This window comes from Pan troglodytes, chromosome X (assembly GCF_028858775.2).
Source record: "Pan troglodytes isolate AG18354 chromosome X, NHGRI_mPanTro3-v2.0_pri, whole genome shotgun sequence".
NCBI classification, from domain to species: Eukaryota; Metazoa; Chordata; class Mammalia; order Primates; family Hominidae; genus Pan; species Pan troglodytes.
The window spans coordinates 107,853,679-107,879,061 of NC_072421.2; the positions used below are offsets into that span (position 1 = coordinate 107,853,679).

The window sequence follows — 25,383 nt, forward strand, 5'->3', positions numbered from 1 at the left end:
ATTACATTCTAGAGTTGGGAAAATCGAGACCCATAATCCTAGGAATTATTAATGATAAGAGCTAACACTTTCTGAGTGCTTACCACATGCCAGGCCCTATACTGAATGCATCATGTCCATTTTCTCATTTGATCCTGACAACCACCTGTGAGGCCTCATTTTAAAGACAAGCAAGCTGAGGCTCAGACCTTGGATTTGTCCAAGGTCACTCAGTTGGTCATTTACAGAGCCCTGATTCAAACTCTCTTTTGCTTGATTACAAAGCCATTGCTCTAAAAGATTAGATTATACTGTCTGTATTTGCTTCTGGGAGCTTATGGAATTCACTCCTATCTGTTCTCACAAGGAACTCTATTGGGTTTTGAAAAAGGCTAAAGAATTGAAACGAAACTTTGTAGGCTGGGAAACATAGTGTCCTTTGAGCAGTGAGATAGGCTAAGCTCAGAGGACTGGGCTCTGGAATGTGGAAAGGAGACGTGCCCACTGGAGAGCAAGTCAGAACTTTCGTGAGCCCTGCTCCAGGTCCCAGGAGAAAGTGCCAGCCATGAGGACTGGAGTATTGCCTGGTAAGGAGAAGATTATTATTTTATCTAACACGTTCTTCTATAACGCTCTATATGCTAGGCACTGGTCTGCACTGCTCTAAGTACTTTATAAGTATTAACTCCTTTACATCTTATAACACTTCCCTGGAAATAGGCATTATTATTGCCCCCATAATACATATGAGTAAACTGAAGTTCAGAGATGTTAAATAACTTGTTCAAGGTCACATGGCTGGTTAAGTGCCAGAGCCAGGCTTTGAACCTAGGCAGTCTGGATCTAGTGGCTGTGTTATACTGCTTCGCAACAGAAACTTGATTTTTCTTTCTTCTGTGTTTATCATCCTTTCTCAATCACTCCTGGGCAAGTCTACTTTGCTAGCAAATTTCCCTTACCCCTTTGGCTTTTTTTTCACCCATGAACCCTCTAATGTTTTCTGCAGCTTCTTTGAGCTCATTCTTTATCTTCCACACTGCCTCTTTTGGCATTACTCATGAACGACATGCTCTTTTCATCTGCCAAATATTTTTTCCATAAATTATCCCATCTCAACTTGGGAAGTCACAATGGGAAGTATTGTTCCTATTTTGTGAATGAGGCAACTAAGGCAAGCAACTTTCCTGAAGTCTCACACAACCATCTAGTGGCAAAGTGCACTAGAATCCAGATTCTCTGATTCTGAATCTAATGTTCTTGTCCATTGCACCATCTGATGGAATTTAACTATCTATTCATTAATTAATTTATTCATTAATATTGTAAAAATATACTGAGTGTCTTACTGTATGGTAAGGCCCTGGGTGCAAAAGTCGGTATAAAAATTGTTGCTCTTAAGCAACAGACAACACAGAGAGATAAGGTCTCACCATAAAAAGTTAAATAGCAGCACATATACTAAGTGCCAAATGAGTGGTCTGGTCACATCATACAAGAATTTTGAGGTTGGATATGTAGCATCAAAGACTGCTTTATCAGAAAGGTGAGACTTGAACTTGGCATAGAAGGGTACTTAGAACTTAGAGAAGAGAATGGAGCAGCACTTTCCAAACTCTGGGAATGGTGTGCATTAAAGCAGTCCTTCACAACCTTTATTGTGTCATGGCATGCAGAGAAAAGCATAGTATTTGTAAAGCACACTAGGCTGAATGGAGGAAGCAGTTTGACATCTAGAGGCAAGCATTCTAGGAGTTTCAACAGCACTGTCTCTGGGCTCAGTTGAGGACAGAGGAGAAATCTCATAGCCTCAGACACTTGTAATATGTTTGGGAAGGTCTGCACTAGGTATTGGGGGCACACTGTGGTCATGGTGGGTCTAAAGACCACTGACAAGCCCACAGGGATGAAATGAGGGGAATTTCCAGAGAAGCCATAGTAGATACCATTGGAAAGAAAAGTTATGGGCAAATGATGAAGGGCTTTTGAATTTTATTCTGTGGACCTACAGAATAGGTAGGCAAAATATGCATAGCACTGTTTTAGAAAGATTCCACTGGTTTTCATATGGGAGATTAACTAGAGGGAAGAAGAGTAGTCAAGAGGCTATTACCATCGTCCAGGTGGGAGGTGATGTTATCTTGAACTAGATTGATAGTAATAGAGACAGAGAATGGTGGACAGAATTGAGTTATATTTTGGAGGTAAAAATGTCAGGGTTTGGTAATAGAATTGCATAATGGAGAGTAGAAGAAAGGGAGGTGACAAGGAGGATTTCAAATTTTCAAGTTTAAGCAAATGCTTATGAATAGTGATGCCATTCTTTAAGATAGAGAGCCCAGGAGAAGTAGAAAGATTTTTTTGGAGGGGAAGGACAAATGAGATGATGAGTTTCAAGTTGACATTTGGAGGCAAGGAAACCAGTTAGGAGGCTATTGTAAAAGCCAAGTAAGACAAGGTGAGATCCTGGACTACAATGGTAGCAGTGGGAATGGAAGGAAAATGGTGAATTGAGAGACATTATACAGGAAGAATTGATAGGATTTTGTCATGGACTGACTTCTGGAGTTGAAAGGTAGAGGAAGGCTTGAAGCCTAAGATCTCTTCTGTCCTTTATCTTCTTAGTGATGCTCCGATCTTCGTGGCTTAATATACTATCTATTTGCTGATGAGTCACAAATTTGTATCTCCATACTTTTATGCCCAATTTATGCCTGCTGGACATATCAACTTGCATGCCTAATAGGTATCTCCAACTTACCATGTTCAAAACTGCCCCTGCCCACAACCCCCAACAAAACCTGCTGCACTCACAAAACTTGCTCCTCACAGTCTTCCCCGTCTCCCTAAATACCAATTTCATTCTTCCGGTTGCTCAGGCGGAAGACCTAGGAATCAATCTTGATTTTTCCCTCTTTCATATCCTACATTTATTTGATCAGCAAATCTTATTGGTTCTACCTTCAGAATATATCTAGAATCTGACCACTTTTTCATTGCTACTATCCTGGTTTATGTCACAATGATCTGCTTCCTGGATTATATTGCACTAGCCTCTCAACTGTTCTTGCTTCTGTTCTTGCCACCATCACTCAAGCCTATTATTCTCTCACTGTTTTTTGGAACCAGGATAATTTTATTATGTGAATGTCAGATCATGTCACTCCTCTGCTCAAAACTCCTCCAATGGCTTCCCATCTGACACTCAGTAACAACAAAACCCCTTATAATGGCCCATAATGCTGTATGCAACCCAGATATTGACATACTCCTGTCCTTCAGGTGATGGATCAAATATCCCACTTGGTAAAATCTTCTCTGACTACCATATTTAGTATTGCAAGCGCCTTCTCGCCATTCTCTATCTGCCTTCCATGTTTTATTTCTTTATACTTTGAATACTACCAGATGTTATATGTTTATCTATTTATTTGTTTATCATCTATCTCCTTCTGCTAGAACAGGAGCTGGAAAACTTTTTCTGTAAAGGTCCAGATAATAAATATTTTAGGCTTTGTGAGCCACGTAATCTTTAACACAACTACCTACTTCTATCATTGTTATACAAAAGCTGCCATAGATGAGCATGGCTGTGTTCCAATAAAACTGTATTTACCAAAACAGGGAGCGGGCTAGATTTAGCTAATGGGCCATAGTGTACTGACCCCTGCTAGAATGTAAATTCCAGGAGGGCAAGGACTTTTGTTTACTGCTGTATCTCCAACATCTAGAATAGTACCTGGCATATAGTAGGCACATGATTTATTTTACTGAATGAATGCATCAGTGGGAGATTGGAAAGCTGTGGAATAAAAAAAATATATATAACAGAGCCATTGATGGTGCAGAATCCTGAACAAAATCTAGCTTTGGATGGGTTTGCAGCATATCAACTCTCCTTCCTTCTTTTTCCCCTCATCCCTACACTAAAACTTAAGCTTGTTATATAAAGTAAAAGTTGCTTTCATTGCCTGTGCAGTTCTCCCAATGTGTGAAATTTCATCTGACTTCCTTTAATGTTGTCATTTGTCTATTTAACCCTCCTGACTCAGACTCCCTCTAATAACAATAATAACTCAAATACTCTGTACTAAAACCAGAACGCTGAAATCAGTATTTTTAATTAATTTGAAACAACTGCTAGCAATAGCTTCTATTGACAACTCTACGCTTTTCAACACTTAATCATATTCTGAAGTACTCCCAGAAGCTGGGCGACTGTTACTCTTATGATATGAGATGATATTTTCCTTCCATGCATTCAATGTGAATGGTTTGTTCTGAAAAACTTCAGCTTTCATGTACTCCTAATGGTAAGAATCACATGGTAGGAAATATGATAAATGAAGTATTTACCAGTTCTTACTGACTGTTCTTTCATACTTCCTTGGATCTCTTACAGGCACTAAAGATATCCTGTAGTTATATGACTTCCTATTGAAAATGCACTTTCACTCATTCATTATTTTATATAGTCTTCCACACATTGCTAACATTTACCAAACATTCACTACGTATGTGGTATTGTGCTGGGGGATTTATATATATTAATTCATTTAATTCTTATAAAACACCTAAGTGATATATACTATCATAATTTTATAGATGAAGGAACTGAAGTACCAAAAGCTGAAGTAATTTGCTCAAGGCCCCACAACCAGCAGAAAAGGAAGCTAGCATTTCAACTCAGGTCTGCCCAACTCCAGAGCCAAGATTTATCTATTGTTTTTTGTCACCTCAACAAATATTTACCATATGCCATGCAGCACACTAGGCAGTACCTACAAAGATGAATAGGGCATGATCTCCTTGGCCTTCCAGAGGTAACACTAGTTGGGGCTATATGGGTGGGAATGGAGTGTCAGATGCAGAAGCTAAGGAATTTTCTCTTTACAAACAGGTGGGTGAGAAAGTAGACACAGCACTGTGAATTTGTGGAGTTTTGAAAAATGGACAGAGGGCTACAGAGTGAGAGGGAATAGGGCCACCAACTCTAGAATTAAGGTCAACTGATAGGGTAGAAACATGCCATTCTCAGGGGCTTAAGCTGACAAAAGAAATTTCCCACTGTAGAAATGAGATTGGCTGCCCACAGAAAAGTATTTACTGATAGATAAGGGACCTCCCTATATGTCATTAAGGAGTAATGCTCTAAAATGTAATCAGTGGAAAACACAACTGTAGCCTTGGAAATGCTATGGCTGGGAAAGTCCATATAACTAAGACGGGGTTCATGATATTGTGACATGTACAAACAAGTTATTTGACCATTATAGAAAGAAAAATAAAAATAATTAGAAAGAGAAGTTGCTTTTATTACTCTGTGCCCTGGCCTACTGACACATTTATTGACTTTCTGATAGGGTGATGCATGGATGCATCAGACTGAATAAACTACATGACTCCATCTTTTCAGATCATCCCACACCATATACTATCTCTTCACTCACCAGTAATAACAGTCACCATATAACAAGTGCCTACAGAGTCAAACACTTTACATAAATTATCTTATTTAATCCTCAAGGCAACTCTATGATATCATAGAATTCTATTATTAGTTCCATTTTCAAATGACGGAACTGAGGCTCAGAGAGGTTATGTGACTTAAGCCCATAAAACGGAATGAGTGGTATATTAGTTTTCTGTGACTACCATAACAAATTGCCACAAACTTGGTGGCTTAAAACAGCAGATATTTATACTTTCACAGTTCTGGAGGCCAGAAGTTCAAAATCAAGGTGTTGGCAGGGCCATGCTCCCTACAAAGGCTCTAGGGGAGATTCTGTTCCTTGCCTCTTCCTAGCGGTTCCAGGTGTTGCTTGGCTTGTGGTAGCATCATTCCAATCCCTGCCTCTGTCTTCAGATGGGCTTCTCCCTTGTCTCTGTGCCCTGTCACTTATAAGGACACTTATCATTGGATTTACAGCCCACCCTAATCCAGGATGATCTCATGTAGAAATCCTTATCTTACATACATCAGCAAAGAGTCATATTCTAAATAAGTTCACATTTTGCAGTTCCAGTTGGATGTAACTTTTGGGGGCGGTGACACAATTCAACCCACTATGTATAGCCTAGCTGGGACCCTAGCCTATCTGACTCCAAAACTCTGGCTCTTTCCACTAACTAAAGCAGGCTGCTCCCACCAAACAAACAGCCTTTTGTCTTTATTTGGTTTCCTAAGTAGATTTCCTACTGGGATTTATCAAGATGAATTAATAAATTGACATTTTGGCTTCCAAATTATTGCCTTATAAGTTTAGGTTGTGTGAAATTTGTCCCCTAGAGCCTGATCAATCCCTGGCTAAAATGGACAAAATTGAGTTTTGGAACCTGTGAAGCTGATGAATGGATCCTGAATAGGACCAAGGTCCATTTAGAGTATAAGCATCCCACAGCCTACCAGCCATACTAATTTCTTTACTATATATGTGACCATAATATAATGGGATAGCATAATATTCTAAGTCTACCGAAGAATGTCTAATAATCCAAGAGCTTACAGGGGGAATTTTTGTGTACCTTAATATTATATCCAGAAATATTCCCTGTAGTGCCAACTATATTTGTTCCTGAGCCTCAGCTCCCTGCATCAGGTCACAAGGAAGATGTCTCTAGGAGTTCATTATCACATTAAGACAAGGATTCTGTAGGAAAATGGGAATCTAGAAACAGTAGGGACTTCCTGTACCTCTACATCAGTGTCTTTGCAGGGCAATTGCCCTAGCTGACCAGTTGACACTGGCCTGCTCACACCTTAATTATGAATAGAATATTCCCAGGGATGTCTTTCTCAGATTGTGGTCAGTTTGTGGGCCGCCTATTGTGGTGGTCCACTGAGTGACACCTGGGGAGCTAGTTTAAAATGTCAGTTTCCTGGTCCTTATAGCAGACTTACTCAGTTAGTATATCTGAAGATAGGGTCAGGAGCCTGTATTTTAAAACAAGATTCTGGAATAATTCTGATACATATTCAAGTTTGAGAACCATTGCCTTCTGGTAAAATCAGGCTTCCATGACGTTGAAATACAGAATAAACTCCAAATGTTCATTTACGATTCCAGTCAATAATCACTTACCTTATTGCATTCTTGTAGCATGATCTATATGCTTTAGTTCATGTGACAATATCATTTCATATGGCTTAATTTAAATGAAAGCAAAGGCAGTTATGGCAAGATTTCTTAATCCTGCTCTCCTGAGACAATTTACATAATAACTTTTGGGGAGAATGCAATAACCTCTCTCTAATATCTTAAACTGATCTCTAAGGTTCCTTTTGGCTCCAACATTCTGATTCTATCAGTGTTCCTAGGGCTTCAAATCTGTTTGTGCAAAACACATTGCTTGTTACAGACTAAACCTATTTTCCTTCTTCCAGGCAACAAGTTTCTGAAGAAAACTGGTTGCTCATGATCTTTCTGGGTGTTTTCTAATAATATATACCTTCTCACAATATTATTGCAAAGAGTGAGTGAGGTGATCTATGCAAAGTGCCAAGCATAGTGCCTGACACAAGGAAGTGGTTAGTAAATATGCATGCTGCTTCCAGTGCATTGTGACAATACTATCTCTTGAATTATTGAAAATATAACATCAGGAAACTTCAGCTGAATGAAAACTAGGGAATTAGCTGTATTGACAATATTAGGTTTATTTGGCTTTAGGGGAACTAGATAGAACCGAAATCTCTGCAGACTGGCTCAGCTGCAGAATAGAGAGATGGCCCGGGGAGGACATGTGTTGGTTCCTGCCATGCATATTGTCTTGGAGAAAAGCTGCTATGACTCTGGCCCAACAAAGGTTTTGTCCTAAAAGTCAGCTTCCAATCCCCAACATGATTCCTAAGCTAGCATTTCTCAAAATGTATTCCATGGAGTACTAGTTTCTGAGGATTGATGTTGATAGTATTACATAAAGAGCTCCATGAACAAGCAATGTTACAAACCATGGATTAGTCAAATGTGGTTTCCTGGCTGCGAGAATATTCAGAGTCCTTAATAGGTCAACACGTAATGTGAATCTCCAAAAACTAATGGGGTATACCGGATTTGAAAATTTTTGTGACCTCACTCACAGAGATGGTGGTGAGGGACTAGTGGTTCTGAAAAATGCAATTATGAGAACACTACTCCAAAGTGACTAGTGACTTGCTAACAAGAATGGACACTTTTCAGCCTTTACATGATAAAAGTTAGGAGAACAATTATGTGCTAAACTATAGAGTACTGTCCCTCAGCCCCCTAGTGTCTCCATTTTCTTCTTTGCTCAGCTTAGATTCTATAACCATCCTTAAAGTCACTGTTTAGCACACACCCTAGATTCCCTAGGCTCTCTCTGCTTTCATGTGATTTGAATAACAGACATCCAATCGTTGTTAAATCCTACTCTCTTTATTCCCAACCTGCCCCAGCAGCCGAATGAGATTGGATAAAAGCTTATAACCGTGCTAACCAGTCTCGCTTTAGATTCAGGACCACTAACTTCAAATGGGCCCTTAGTACTATCTGCTAACTTCACTACATTCATTTCATCCATTCATTCTTGAATGCTCCTGGGTGGCTTTTTTACATCTTTCCTTTCCTCAAACTTCCGACACTTGTTTCTACATTTTCCCTTTCAGCTGCTACCTTGTTTCCTATTTCACTGAGAAAATAGAAGTTGTCAGAAAAGAACTCCCACCAATCTATTTGTATTTGTATCCACACACTCTGCCTTCCCTCTTGTCACTGTGAGCGAACCGTCTGGGATTCCACTGAATGCTGACTCCTCTACTTATGCACTAAATTTTATTTCTTTTTGCCTAATCAAGGTCATTACTCAAGTCATTCACTCTTCCCTCATGGCATCAATTTTTCTTTCATTGAACAACATCTTCAATGTTTAAAAAATCTGTTCTCTTCACCCAAGCCATAGCCCCATTTCTCTCCTCCTCAGAGCAAAAATTCTGGAATGAGTTGTCTCTGCTCATTAGTTCCAATTTCTCTCCTCTCATTTTCTCTTGAATCCTCTCCAGTCAGGCTTTTGCCATCATCACTCCACCAAAATGATTCATATCAAGGTCAACAATATCTCCTCAGTATTAAATTCAATGGTCATTTTACTGTTCTCCTTTTTTTTCGCCCAACAGCGGCATTTGACACAGTTTATCACTCTCTCCTTGAAACACTTTTTTCTTCCACTTGGCTTCCAGGACACCATGTAATTCTTGGCTCTTTCTACTTCACTAGCTACTATTTCTTAATATCCTTTACAGGTATGTCTTCATTTTCATGATAACTAGGTTGTCTGATTGGCATCTCAACTTGAAATTATCCAAGGTCAAAGTGACTATTTTCCTTATACCTGCTTCTCCCACAGCCTTCTTTATCCATTCTTCTGGTTATTTAGGCCAAAGCCTTGGAGTCTGACTTGACTCCCTTTTTCTCTCACACTCCAGATCCTATCTATCAGCAATACTTTCAGCTGAATAGTTAAAAATTTATTTGTTTAGAAACGGCGTCTCACACTGTCACCCAGGCTGGAATGGAGTGGCACAATCATAGCTCACTATAACTTCAGACTCCTGGGCTCAAGGGATCCTCCCACCTCAGATTTCCCAGTAGTTGGAACTACAGGTACTCACCACAGTGCTGGCTAATTATTATTATTATTATTATTATTATTATTTTGTAGAAACAGACGTCTTGCTTTGTTGCCCAGGCTGGTCTTGAACTTCTGGCCTAAAGTTATTTTCCCACCATGGCCTCTCAAATTGTTGGGATTACAGGTGTGAGCCACTGCACCTGGCCTAAAAGTATATTTAGAATCTGAACACTTCTCTACTGCTATAACCTTAATCCAAGCCAGCATCATTTCTTACTTGGATCATTACATAATCCATTAAACATGTAAATCAGATCATGTCATGCTCCTGCTCAAAACCGTCCGTGGCCTTTTATATTGTTCACAATAAAAGCCAAAGTCTTTAGAGTGACCTACAAGATTCTACATGAGCTACCTTCATTCCCATTACCTCTCTGACCTCATGCCCTGTCACTCTCCTCTTTGATTACTGAGATCAGCCATATGGCTTACTTGCTGTTTCTCAGACATACCAAGAAAACTCCCAGAGGTCCATTGCTTTTCTCTCTAACTAGGATGTTTCTTCCTCATAGAGCATCATGCTTATTCACTTGCTTCTGTCAAATCTCTGTGCAAATGACACTTTATCAGTGATACTTTCTTTACCATCTTATTTAAAAATTGCCACTCTCTGCATGCTTCCTACAACTTTACTCTGCTTAATTTTTTTCCATAGTACTTGTCATTTTCTGATATATTAATATTGATTTGTTTGTTTACTGTCTATCTTCACCACTAGAATATAAGCTTCAGGAAGGCAGGGATTTTATTTTGTTGCTGCTGTATCCCTAGTGTGTAATGTGGTAGCTGGCACATAATAGGTGCTCAATACATTTCAAATTATTATAATAAAGAATGATTCCAAGTGCAATAGGAATTCCAAGATTCCTGCCATCTTCAGATGGACACAGATATCCTTCATCATCTGCAGCAATCCCCCACCCAGTGCCAAACTCTGTGACACTGCATGTCTGGTAGTGAGTTTAGTCTTTACATGAGGACTTCCAGGAAGTTCCATAGATTCTTAAGCAAAGTGCTCCATTATTGAAGCTATTTAACTCCTAGAAAGATCTTTGCGGCTGTGTGTGGTGGCTCACGCCTGTAATCCCAGCATTTGGGAGGCTGAGGTGGGCAGATCAGGAAGTCAGGGAATTGAGACCATCCTGGCTAACACAGTGAAACCCCGTCTCTACTAAAAATAGAAAAAATTAACAGGGTGTGGTGGCACGCTCCTGTGGTCCCAGCTACTCGGTAGGCTGAGACAGGAGAATTGCTTGAACTCGGGGGGTGGAGGTTGCAGTGAGCAGAGATGGCACCACTGCACTACAGCCTGGGCGACAGAGCAAGATTCTGTCTCAGTAAAAGAAAAAAAGAAAAAAAGAAAAAGAAAGATTTTTGCCAAGGGTCCTTTTCTGATACATAACATTTTTTGAATAGGTATTAGGTGTACACGATACAAAGTGCCAAATGTTCAAAGAGCAAGTAGTGAAAAGTATATTCTACCACTCCCACTGCTACCAACTTATTCCAAGCCACCCACATTTCTAAACTGGAATTATAGCACAATTTTTTTAGAAACAGAAGTTAGATGATGTCGCTCCTCTGCTAACATCAGCCTGGGGCATGTCATCACACTCAAGGTAAAAGCTAGAGTCTCCCTCTGCCCCCAGCCACCAAGATCCCTTCCTGGAGGCAAACACTCTAACTAGTTTATTGTGAATTTTTTAGAGATAGCATGTATATTATACACACATATCTCCATGTATATAATTCATTTTTAAACTGTACACACTATTTTTTATATTTCTTTTTTTCTCACTTTATTCTACCTCATTCTTTTTAATAGCTACAGTTGTATCAGTATGGCTACTGTATTCTCCAGAGATTCTTAGTCTGGAGTCCATGTATGGGTTTCACTGGGTCTATGAATCTCCTGAAAGTGCATGTTGACACTTGTGTGCGTGTGTACATGTATATCTTTTAGCAGAGCAGGCCCATATCTTTGATCAGATTGAAAGGAATCTGAGACCCAAAATGAGGAAGAAACCACTATATTGAGTCTGAATCTGCCTTCCTGAAACACCTACCCTTTAGCCCTAATTCCACTGTTTGGAGCAGTTCTGTCAGGACCTGGTACATAGAGGACATACAACAGGTAACTTGTGAAATGGATGAAGGGACAACATAAAATGAATCTATTCTGTCTCTCTCTTTTTAAAATTTTTAAATTTTTATTTATTATTATTTTTTAAAGACAGAGTATCACTCTTGTCACCCAGGCTGGAGTGCAATGGCACAATATTGGTTCACTGAAAACTTCCACTCCCAGGTTCAAGCAATTGTCCTGCTTCAGCCTCCCCAGTAGCTAGGATTACAGGCACCTGCCACCATGCCCAGCTAATTTTTGTATTTTTAGTAGAGACATGGTTTCACCATGTTGGCCAGGCTGGTCACAAACTCCTGACCTCATGTGATCCACCCGCCTAGGCCTCCCAAAGTGCTGGGATTACAAGCGTGAGCCACTGCGCCCGGCCTATTCTCTCTTCTTTATGTTAGCTTTTGGTTAGCCTGAGGAAACTATCATATTCTAAGTCATCTCTTTTCTAAAGTTAATTACTTAATTTTCTTAACTTTTCCTAATTTGACATGGTTTCCAAACCTGTAGGCTTTACCTACATGCTGTAATGTGGGTTTCTTCCTCAAATGCCATCGGGGCAAGCTGGTAATTTAAAAAAGTGAAGTGGATCAGATGTGAGACAACGGCAAGTGGTGGGACCTGTGGAGTCCACATGGCTAAGATGTTCACATTCAAACTCACATATAACACATCCATAATCAAACAAAAAATATTTTCAGGCCAGTTTTGGACTATGGGCAGGCAGCTTGCAAATGTAAAAAATTGGACCTCGTACAGTTTGTTGATACTCTTTTCACATCTTCTGCACTCTATCAATTCACTTTTGTCCTCCCCATAGGCCTGACAATTTAATCAAACTAAGGTAGTGCCTGCATCTCAAATACCCCTTAAGATTCCTTGCTATTATTCGTTTGCCAATATGGCTCTGTCTGTATAAAATGCCTTTGTGGAATATTCTCTACTTGCCCCTCAAGATCCACTTTTAAAAATAGACTATTTTTTAGAGCAGTTTTAGGTTAACAGCAAAATTGAGAGGAACATACGGAGAGTTCCCGTTAGCCCCTAAAGATCCAGTTTTCACCCTTCTTCATCCTCTTTGTGTACCCCCCGAGACTGACCTTTATAGACTGCATTTAAAAACATATTTTTAGTTATTGTGGGTACATAGTAGGTGTATACATTTTTGGGGTACATGAGATGTTCTGATACAGGCATGCAATGTGAAATAAACACATCATGAAGAATAGGGTATCCATACCCTCAAGCATTTACTCACTGAGTCTCAAACAATCCAATTACAGTCCTTAAATTATTTTTAAATGTACAGTTATCACTGGCTATAGTCACCCTGTTGTGCTATCAAATAGCAGATCTTATTCATTCTATTTTTTGTACCCATTGACCATCCCCAACTCCCCCCAGCCCCCCACTACCTTCCCAGCCTCTGGTAACCATATGAATTGGCTTCCTTGTCCTCTGAATTCTTCTTGGATATGGCCAATGTAAGGCACTAACAGGGGACTGGAGATCAGAGACAGGTTAAAGTCTGGGTATTTATTCTCCTGGCTCCCTCTTTATGGAGTGGGTGCAGCTTGGCTGAATCCTGTTAGAAGGATCTGCTGTGAGCCACAGACTTTTTTTTGGCAGTCATCTTCTAAAGCTATGGCTACTCTGTCTAGGTTCTGGTTAACTGCTTTCTCCCCTTGGCTTTTCAGGTCTCAGGGTGGTAAGTGCTCCCTGGGGTGCTTCACCATCCTTTTTGCTTTCCCTTAACAATGCTCACACTGTTATAAACAGTCCGTTCATTAAACTCCACTCACTTCCCTGTTGAATATGCTCTCAATATCCTACTAGATCCTTTACTGTTACCAATGCCTTCAACTACCTTGTGTACTTGGTGTACTCCCCATTGTTAAGGTCCCAGCTCCTAGGACAATGTGGTGCATTCCTAGATATCACTCCCTCTGAGAAAGTTAGCTATTCCCCCACCTCTTTGAGAACATTTCTTGCAACACTCTGTGTTTAGATCTTGGGCTTCTTATGATTGGGAATGAAGCCTATTCATTATTGTTTTCTCAACTCCTGGCCAAGTAGATGTTTGGTGAGTATTGGTTATCTTTTTTGCTTTGTGAGGAGGATATAAAATCAAGGAAGGAGGATATTTGCTTTTTATTTCTTTCAAATTATTTGATTTTAAAAGAAATGCCTACACATTATTTTTTAAAAATTAAAATGAAAAGAAAAAAGTAGTAAAAGTGGCACCGTTCTTCACATCCGTGCTGGAAGTAACAGTGGTAATGGTTTTTGTTGTGCATCCTTCCAGTATCTTTTTATGCACATAAAGGCTTAAGTTTGTGTACATAAAATGTAGACTCACATATTTCTCTGCTCCTTGCTTTTTTTTTTTAACTTAACAACACACCTGTCTTTCTATATCAGCCAATGTAAGTATACAGCCCTACTTCATTATGTTTTATGGCTGCATTGTATTTCATTTGATGAATTTACCATAATTTATTTAACAAGCCTCTATTATTAGCTAGTTTATCTAATATTTTCACTGTTAAAAGCAACACAACTTAAAACACAGAGACATACTGGATCAAATTTAAGCCCAAAAATATATGGCTGAGCTCCAGAAGCAAGAAAGGAAAACTGTCAGATTCCAGAGACAAGAGAAAACTCACAGTCACAGCAATGAGCATAAATTGAAATTTCACCACTCACAGGAAAAATGGGACCAGGTATATTCCTTAAAGGATGAGATTATAAGTCCTCTGTAGGGCTTAGAATTGAGTTAGAATTGTGCTTCCCTCATAAAACAAAGAGTAGAAGGATGCTGCCCCATTTATTATTTAAAAGCAGATTTCCCAAATAGTCAGGGGTACAATAATAACAAATCTTATTTAGTACTTACTATGTGCCAAGCATTGTTCTACATGATTTACATGTATTTATTTATTTAACTATCACAGAAACCCTATGATATTAGGTACTATTATAAACCCCATTTTATAAGTAGGGAGTAAAACGTTTAAGTAACTTGCGCGGCTAGGAGGTGGCAGCTCTAAAATTCAGACTCAGGCATCCTGACTCCAGGACCATGCCTGTAAGTAAATGTGCTATATTGCTTCTCTACAAACAGGATGTAGGTCATCTTCCTTAGGATGAGGTGGAAATAAACTCACCCATAAGAAGTTTAAAACTTTAAACCTGAGCTGCACACTAGTATGAAACCAAAATTCACAGTACCCACATAATGCAGAAACCCTGGGGTGAGAACTTAACATAAAACCTGGCTCAGAGCAGGAACACAATGAAACTCTAGCAGAGGCAAATGAAAAACCGCCTGTAGACCCACCTCCATAACTCAGAGTCCAATTCTTACGGAAGGGTTCTAACAGAAAACAGTTCCTGCAGAAGATAAGCTCACATGCAAAAAAATGATAAAGCACATGAGGAAATTGACTGGAATGAGTTAGTTGGTATATACAATAAATGGGAGAATATGTCCCAAGAAACTACAGATAATACAGTAATCTGAAAGGACTTTATTTTTTGGGTTTTTCTCGTCTTTTCATAGCCCTCATGTATGAAAGAACTTTAAAATGTTGTATGTTTGAAGGTTTCAAGATGTAAAAAAGGAACATAATACATAAAGCAAGAGCACAACTTTCCTCGGTGTGTGTACACCAAATAAATAGGCCAGAAATGAAGAATATAGAAAATATGTGATGAGCATTGTAAGATTTTAGTTCTAGCCCCAATGAAATATTTAAAAAGTCAAATGACAGTTTAAACTACAAATAAGTTATGAGTGAAGAGAGAACAAATGGAATAACAAATAGAGCCGAGATAATCATAGAATATAGCATGGCACTATAAAAATGCTAAATATGAAAGGGAAAATAGAAGACACACATGATATAACAAGAAACTTCACATTCATCTAATAAAGCTCCAGAAAAAAAATAGGAAGAGATAATATTCAAAGAGAAATAGCTGATAATTTTCTAAAACTGAACAGGACATGAGTCCTGAGATTAAAACCATGTACCTAGTTCTAAGCAGAATAAAGACAAATTGATACCCTGTAGATGCAACAGGGTGAAACTGTAGAACATCACAGATAAAATGAAAATCTTGAAACCTACTATAGACAAACAATGTTGCAAAATATTTCTGTAGAATAGATTCCTAAACATGGAATTTCTGGGCCAGGGTATATGCACATTAAAAAAATGAATATGTTTTAAATGCATGAGTGAGTGAATTAATGAGTCTAGTAGTATTTCTCTCAATCTGGACATATATTTATTTTAGTACAGCCTGAGATTGGATCCCCCAGCTATCTATTTATTTATATATTTGTGACTGCATCACCACTATTGATTTCTATTGAGCATAAGACCAATTAAAATCCCCAGGACTTTTTCAAATGAAAGGCTGTCAAATGAGGTCCTCTTTAACATGTACTTAGGCAATTAATCTTTAAAGCTTAGAAGTAGGGCTATTAAGACATTGGTGAGATCACTGAGAGCTAGAGCTGTTAAAGAAGGTTTCATAAAGGAAGTAGGACTTAGGCTGCATAGAATTTATTTTCGGTGGAGGGTGCAAAGGACAGCTTCTATGTTTGTGGGATGGAGGTAAGAAGAGTGATAAGGTGCATGAATAGACCATAGGATAGGAAATGAGCTTGGGGTGGATATGTGGAGGGTGGGTGAGTAAAGAGATAAGGTTCAAGGGAAGGGGTGGGGCAAGATTATGGAGGGCCTAAGAAGCCAGGGAGAGTGTCTGCATATGATATTATACATGGGCAATTGGAAGTCCCTTCAGCCTTTTTAAAGGAAATTATATGTTTTCTGACTGGCCAATGAAAGGCTAACTAACCCAGGAAAGAGCAAGAAGGCTGGGTGAAGTAATGCAGGCCCCTAGTTCTCCTGTTTCTGGGTTACTGGATAGGTTATATAGCAAGTAGTCAAGCTTAGCAAACAGCTCAGGGACACTAGGGTGACTTGATGTTAAACTGCCTGACTAGTGAGAATTAAATGTAATAAAACTGGAATTGCAAGACTAAAAATGGTATTTAGGCAGAATAATCTACTAGCAAATTCAGGATTCTTTAGAGTTGAGTGGGAAATATAAGAAAGAAAGATGCTGGATGCAGGAGAACAAGAGATGGAATGAGAAAGTGGAATATACACTGGAATGAGCAACAGGAAACCTTAGTTCTAGTCTCAGCTCTACCCCTACTAACTGCACAACTTTGTGCAGATTACTTAAACATTGAGGCTAGTTTCCTCCTCTGCAAACAACCTAGAATACAAACTCTAAAGGGTGGTAACCAGATCTGCCATGTTCATCATTGTATCTCTAGCCACTGGTACAGGGCCTAGAACGTAGTAGGGGCTCAGTAAATATTGGATGAATAGATGAATGAATGAATGAATGAATGAATCAATCAATCAATCAATCAATCAATTAGAGCCTGCCCTGCCTGCCTCACAGAGTTATTATAAACTTCAAATGAAATCGGGGATGGGGAAATATTACATGAACTTAAAACACTGAGCAATCCGATGGTAAAATACTACAGCTACTACTCACAATTATTATTTTAAAAATTAAATTAGAATGCTATTTATAGTACTTTAAGGGTGAAATCATAAGTGGGCTAATGATTTCAAGTTTTCTTAGCATGGAAAGTAAGAAGAAAAGGAAAAGTATAAGACATTTTGAGTGAGGTAAATAAAACATCAGAATCTGTGTTCTGAACCATGTTCTGTCATTTGCATTCAATGTGCTTATGGTAGGGCTAATATTGATGTCAGTTATAGTTAGCATTCATTGACTACATACAATAATGCTATGTCCTGTCTGTCCTTAAAAAAACAGAACACCCTTCAAAGAAGGTAGTCACATTCTCATTTTAGTGATGTGGAAACTGAGATTCAGAAAGGTTAAATGACTTGCTTTTAAAACCATGGTAAGGTGGTTTCAGAACCAGACATTTTCTCCCAGATCTTTTTGTCTCTGAAGCCAGTGGGAAAAAAACTGCAGATAAATAGATTTCTTTACACCATAAGGATGCCTTTGCTAAGAGACAGCAATTCAAAGAAGGAATGGGCTGCCTCCTGAGCTAATGAGTTTCTCATCACTAGAAGCAGGATCGCTATGTAATTTGCAGGGCCCAGTGCAAAATGAAATGGCCTTATGTCCAGGAAGCTGGTCTTGGCTGGTAGTTTGCAAGCAGAAGTTAGCCTGCCTCCAGACAGGGATGTCAGAGTGAGGCGTCAACATGAGCTGATGCACAGGACCAGATGGCTTTAATCTGAGACACCATGGCTCTATTCTATTAGCCCAAGTGAGTTAAGGGAGCATCCCAAGGTAGCTGACATGACACCTTAGAGGCTTCAGATGAGAGAGAATTCTGCAAGAGGATTTGGAGAGAGCCATGGTGCCATGATCATCTGGGGCACTGAAAACATGCTCTGCCCTATGAGGCAGCACCAACACTCAGAAGAAAACAAAAAAGAAACTCTTTTAGTGGAGGTGAAGTGTAATGAAAAGAATTAGACAGATGTGGGTTCAAATCCTGGCTCTGGCAATTACTAGCTAGCTATTTGCCTTTGAACAAATCACTTAAACCTCCCTGCGACTGTTCTATCATCTAGAATATGATCATAGTACCTGCCTTGCAGAAGTGTGGGGAAGGAGGCAAGTCAAATGTATCTGGCACTGGGTAAGCCCTCCATAAATGTTAACTGTTGGATGTGTTTATAAACCACTGGGAGTGGGGACGGTATGACGTTGGGTCATTTGCCTTTCCTTGAGCACTTCATGGACCAATAGCCAAATCTGCTGGACCCACCTAGGGGCATGGAAACCACTTCCCGCTCTAGTGCTACTAACTACAGCACTGCAGTAGTGGTAGGCAGTGGGTGAAAGTGGAGTGGGGCCACTAGTAGACAGTAATAACAATAAACTCTCCAGGAGAACAGGGCCCTCAAGCTTTTCCCCTAGCCTTGAAGATACTTACAGGAGATAACTGCCCAAGTCCAATCTTGGAATCCTACTAGTTGAGTGTTTTACCCACAAGGACATTTCATGAGATCAGGACTAAGAATAAAATTCACTTCTGCCCAGTAGAGCTATACGCATTAGTCACTTGGAATAGCAACAATCTTAATATCTTTCTATTTGTCTGCAAACCCCACCATCCCACCTCTTTAAAATTCCGTGAAATGGCCAGAATAGCGAAACACTGATACCTACAGTCTTCCAGGAACTTCATTGTCCCTTACACAACATAGAAAGAATGGTATGAGAACTAAGAGAACATTGCAGTAAATCACTGAATTTCTTGGCTTTCTTTTTTTCTTTTAATAATAAAAAGCACTCCAATCAAACTATTAATTAACTTGTAAAAGGCTCGAACTATTATGTACTAATCCCCGCCCATGTCCATGTGCTGCACAGTATTTTCTTACTCAGGACTGGTGGAACATTTCTTTTGCTTTTGTTTGAAAAATTACTTTTTATTTGGCCTTGGGCTGCTATCATAACTTCTGTTTTCACTAGATTGCATAAGCCATACATCTGCACACATTTTTGATTTGTACAGGGAGTTTGAATTTTAATATCTACCTCCATCTCAAAAACTTCTCATCTTTTGTCCTTTTCTTCAAGATTCTGATTTCCTTGTGGACATTCATTTTGATATCTTACATAAATCTTGCGTTATTCTGCCCATTTTTTTGGCTACAAGGCTCAGCTTTGGGGCTGTAAATGTGAAATATTTCCATCATAACCTATCTTTGGGTATGGGAAGGTCCTTAATGCTGGAAGTTCATTGAATAATTGCTTATTTTAATAGATGTTTATTTTCAATCACATTTCTCCCTCCACTCCATCCCTTGGGGCAGTACCCTAGTTCAGTTCTTCATCTACTCTCTCCTTGACTGTTGCAATAGCCTCCTAAGCAGCCACTCCACATCCAATCTCCCCATATCCAAAGTATCCTAAACATAGCTACCAGTCATCTCTCTAAACCACAGCTTTTGGCAAAAGATCCTTGAAGTTTCCCTTTTGCCTAATGAGTAACGTACTAGCTCCTCATCCTGGCATTCGAAGCTCTCTATGTTTATATGTTTGCCTATCTTTCTTTTCCAGCTTCTTTCCCATTACTTGTCTCCATATAGCTTTAGCTTTTGCCAAACTACCATTCTTTGTTTTCAGAGCACACCCTATACTTTCCAGCATCAGTGTTTCTTCCACCTGGAATTAACTGCCTGCCACAGAGATCTCCGTTCATCAGCCTATTCATTCTTTAATGCCCAAGACACATGCCACCAATTTAATTTGAATGGTCCTTAGAGACACTGAAATGGCGCCTGCTGTACACCCGTCCACCCTCGACCCCCACTGCCCACTGCTGGCTCTTCCAGTCTTGTGAAACATTAACCTCTCCTAACAGCAAGCACAGCTTCTCCATGGAGAAGACACTGAAATGGCGCCTGCTGGACACCCGTCCACCCCCCACCCCTGCTGCCCACTGCTGCGTCTGCCAGTCTCGTGAAACATTAACCTCTCCTAACAGCAAGCACAGCTTCTCCATGGGGCCTGCTCACTCTGGCCCTCTGGTCCCACCATTTTTTTCACTACTCAAATAAAGTTTGGAGACCTTTCCCTGATTTTTTAAGAACATGCTAGCTCTTTCATGATACTTGTTATCATACCACCCCCGTCTGCTTTTCAGTGTACCTTTCAATTGCTCTCTAGTGCTCCATTCTTGATTGTTTTCCATTTCTATTATAGCTTTCAAGGAGAGTCTTTACTTGGCCTACTTTCTTAGTAAATGGTTTGGTGAGATTCTGATTTTCATCTGATATTAGTTCTTTCTCCAAGAGGGACAGAGAAAAACGAAAAAAAATCTTGCCTTCAGTTATTCTTTTCATATTCTTTGAAATTCTAAGCCACAGAAGTCTTCTGTTAGGCTGCTACCTTCATTTTAAGAGACTCTTCCCTAAATGACAAGTTGTGACTTCAGAACTAGAGAACATGGCAGCCTCTCATGGCTTTCTGCTCAGTCCCATTTTTCTTTTCTGGATCCACTCTGGGCCTTCTTTAAAGTGACTCAACTTCCCAAGCATGTGATTTTACGTATTTTAAAAACAAGTCTGGTTTTTTCAACTCATTCTGAAATGTGGCTGCCAAAGTAAATACCCAACCCTCTCTAACACATACATACCCTCTTTCACACACACATACACATGCACATGTAAACATACTCCTGAAGGATGAGGAAAGCAATGGTAAATGGGGAAGCAAAAAAATACCATTTTTCATTTAGACAGACTTCCCAATACTGATGAACTAAAATTCAGGGATTTGTGATTTGAAATGCATGGATGGCCTTTGAGTGGTCTTTTCAAATCCCCTAAATATATCAATTTAATAACTTATTGAGCATCTACCATTTGATGAGTGCTGTGTAGATGTATCTATATATATCATAAAATTTATTTCTTGCTACAACTTTTGGAAGAGATTATTATAATCCTCATTTACAGATGAGGAAACTGAGTCTCTGTGAGAGGAAATGATTTGCCCAAGATCCCTCAGGCAATAAGCAGTAAATCTGACTTTGAAACACAGGTCTGATTCCTTATCCCCATCAGATTTCCCAGGCATTCTGGTACAGGTGGTGTTTCAACAGATGGGAATGGGGCAGGGTGAGAAAGATAGTATGAATAAAGGTACAGACATGGGAAAATGTAGCTACACATAGGACAGTAGTAGGAATTAAGGTTGCAAAATTGTGTTAGGGACAGAACACAAAAGGATTAGAAACTTGAACTTCCTTCCATTGTCCTGAAGGGACAATAAAAGATTTTGTAGTAGGACAACAATATAATCAGAGAGCCAAATCAAGAATGCAATCCAATTTACAATAGCCATACAAAAAAATTAAATACCTAAGAATACATCTAACCAAAGAGGTGAAAGATCTCTACAGGGAGAATTAACATACACTGCTGAGAGAAATCAGAGGCAACACAGACAAATGGAAAAACATTCCACACTCATTAATTAGAAGAATCAATATTGTTAAAATGGCCATACTGCTCAAAGCAATCTACAGATTCAACGCTATTCCTATCAAATAACCAATGTCACTTTTCACATATTTAAAAAAAGATTTTAAAATTCATATGGAATTTAAAACGAGCCCAAATAGTCAAAGTAAACCTAAGCCAAAAGAACAAAGCTGGAGGCATCACATTACCCAACTTCAAACTATACTACAAGGCTACAGGAACCAAAACAGCATGTTGCTGGTACAGAAAAAGACATATAGACCAATGGAACACGATAGAGAATGCAGAAATAAAGCCACACACCTACAACCAACTAGTCTTTGACAAAGTTGATAAAAAATAAGCAATGGGGACAGGACTTTCTATTCAATAAATGGTGCTGGGATAACTGGCTAGCCATATGCAGAAGATTGAAACTGGACCTCTGGCTATCACCATATATACAAAAATTAACTCAAGATTGATTAAAGACTTAAATGTAAGACTTCAAACTATAAAAACTCTAGAAGGAAACCTGGGAAATATCCTTTGGACATCAGCCTAGGCAAAGAATTTATGACTGAGTCATCAAAAGCAATTGCAACAAAACCAAAAATTGACAGGTGGGATCTAATTAAACCAAAGAGCTTCTGCACAGCAAAAGAAAATATCGACAGGCACTCTACAGAACTGGATAAAATATTCATAAACTATGCATCCAACAAAGGACTAATATCCAGCATCTATAAGGAACTGAAATCAACAAGCAAAAAACAACCCCATTGAAAAGAGGGCAAAGGACATGAACAGACGCTTTTCAAAAGAAGACATACAAGTGGCCAAAAGACATGAAAAAATGCTCATCATTACTAATCATCATAGAAATGTGAATCAAAACCACAGTGAGATACCATCTCACACCAGTCAGAATGGCTATTATTAAAACGTCAAAAACAGCAGATGTTGAAGAGGTTGCAGAGAAAAGGGAATGCGTATACATTGTTGGTGGCAATATAAGTTAGTTCAGCCCCTGTGGAAAGCAGTTAAAGATTTCTCAAAGATCTAAAAATAGAAATACCATTTGATCCAGCAGTCCTCTTACTGGGTATATATCCAAAGGAAAATAAATCATTCTACCAAAAAGACACCTGCACTTGTATGTTCATCGCAGCACTATTCACAACAGTAAAGACATGGAATCAACATAGGTGCCCATTGATAGTGGATCGGATAAAGAAAATGTACACGTACACCATGGAATACTACCCAACCATAAAAATGAACAAAATCATGTCCTTTATGGGAACATGGATGCAGCTGAAGGCCATTATCCTAAGCAAATTAATGCAAAAAAAAAAATCACATATTCTCACTTATAAGAGGGAGCTATACCTTGGGTACACATGGACATAAAGATGAGAACAATAGACATTAAGGACTCCAAAAACTATCTGGGTGATGGAATCAATAGAAGCCCAAACCTCGGCATTATGCAGTACACCCTTGTAATAAACCTGTACATGTACCCCCTGAATCTAAAATAAAAATTTTAAAAAATTTAAACAGCTGCATTTTAGACAGATTAATCTAATTCAAGTCTGAATCTATGCTGTTGATGGTATTTTTAAAAATTCTTTCCTAAGAATTCTTTATTCACTCCAGGCCTATGCTTTGGTCAGAATTCTCTCTTTGTTTTTCAATACTTTAGTGAAAATTCAGAAGGCCTTGTGGAAAAAAACAGAGGAAACAAACCACACACAAACACAAGATAATTATATACAAGTCTGGGAAGAAAAAGCACAATGGGTCATGATGAACTTTATTGAACAGAAGGTGAATAAGCAACGTTCCAATTGTACAGGAAAAAAAAAACCCAGCAACCCAAACACCACCACCAACAATAAGAAACAAAGGCAGCCAGGATCTGGGAGACATGGATGAAGCTTGTGAAAATGGCACTTTAATACTTTCTGATTCCCTTTCTTAAAAGAGCAGAAGAGAAACTAAAAAGGATGAAGGGGAGAACCATGGATTTGAGGGTTAAACTAAAAGGAAAAATAGAAAGGAAATAGGAAGGAAGGGTGTAACTCATAGCTGGTTTTGATATATCATCCCAGTCTGACAACCAAGGCAGTCTCCCTGCATTAGAAGGCCATGCTAAAAGTAGATGAGTTGTAAACAAGCCTCCCACTGGTCATTAGTTTGGCAAATTAGTGGGTTATCTCTTAGAGTCCTCTCTTTTTCTCCTTTCCCTTTCCTCTGCATTCAATTTGTCACTCATTCCTACAAGTCTACCCCAGAAGGGTTGCCTGAATCAAAGCCCTTCTCCCCATTTCCACTCACGGGGCCACTGTGTTAATTAAATTCCATGTCGTTTCTCAGCTGGACCAGGCTTCCTGCCTCTAATTCGTTTCTTCCTCCCTCTAATTGAGGCTTCGACCTGCCCCAGTATTGAGCTTCCTATACTCTCTTGCTTATAAACCTTCTTTGGTGGCCCATGGCCTATAAGGTACAGTAGAACTCACTCAGTTTTACATGATGCAGTGGGAGTGGAATCAAAGGGTTCCCCTAGACCCATGGATGAAGAGACGACTAAGGAGCTAAGTCTGGGATGAGAAACTCTTGCAAAAAGCCAACTAATAGCTTTTTCCTCCTCATCTCAGAACCACCCCTCTTCCCAGAGTGTGTGTATACAAGATGAGTTACTTAAGATTGCACCCAACCTGATGGTAGATTGGAGAAGGCTATCTGTCCCTTTCTCAGTTGAATATATGAGGGTCTTCTTCCCAGGAGGCTTGCCCACACCAGTCTTCTTTCCCACCATGGCCCATCCCCTTTCCAAAGAGTATAAACTTCACACCCTCCTCCCTTCAAGAACTCCTATCTTTGCTTAGCAAAATTTGTTTCCCAAGCTTGGAGAGAGGAAAGGGGCCTTTTTCCAAATCAGGGGTAAATAAAAAGTGGCAGAATCTTACAGTAGACATCATATTAGAGCTCATTTTTATGAATTCTTCTACTGTATATAAGGTCCTCACTTTCTTATTACTCAGCCTACCACTCCAGTTTCATCTTCCACTTTTACTGCTTCTCCCCACCCCTTCACAATCCTGACATACCCTAAACTCCAGTCATACTGAACTTTCCAACATTCCTCAGATAAATCAAGCCTTTGCAGAAATTCATGCACAAGCTGTTCCTTCTGCTTAGAACATCCTTGCTCTTCTTATCTCGCCAGTAAATTCCTACTCTCCTTTAAGACCCTGCTCAACTATTGCCTCTTCTGGGAACTCTTTCCAGACTGTTCCAGATAGAATTAATTAATCCTCCTTTGAGCTCTCATAGCATTTTTCCATATCCCTTTGATAGCACCATCCTTATCATGGCAAAACAATATAGCAACTAAAGGGATGGGCTCTGGAGGCAGACTGCCTGGGTTTGAGTTCTTACTCTGCCACTTATAAGCTATGTGATGTTGAGCCAATTACTTCGCCTTTCTTTGCTTCAGCTTCGTCATGTATAAAACAAAATAAATAAGATGATACTTGTAAAACCTTTAGAACAGAA

The 25,383-nt window shown here is 39.3% G+C and overlaps 1 protein-coding gene across 4 annotated transcripts in view; it reads left to right on the plus strand.

Annotated features, from left to right (window-relative positions):
* Window positions 1-410: 410 nt before the first annotated feature.
* RTL9 (retrotransposon Gag like 9) overlaps window positions 411-25,383 on the plus strand; it is a 97,127-nt gene continuing 72,154 nt past the window's right edge. For 2 of the 4 annotated variants that reach the window (XM_054676408.2, XM_016942939.4), the window contains exon 1: window positions 411-566. The gene's annotated coding sequence lies outside the window, so the exon portion shown is untranslated. The remainder of the gene's footprint in view (window positions 567-25,383) is intronic. The other 2 variants (XM_054676410.2, XM_054676409.2) reach the window with 2 other exon arrangements.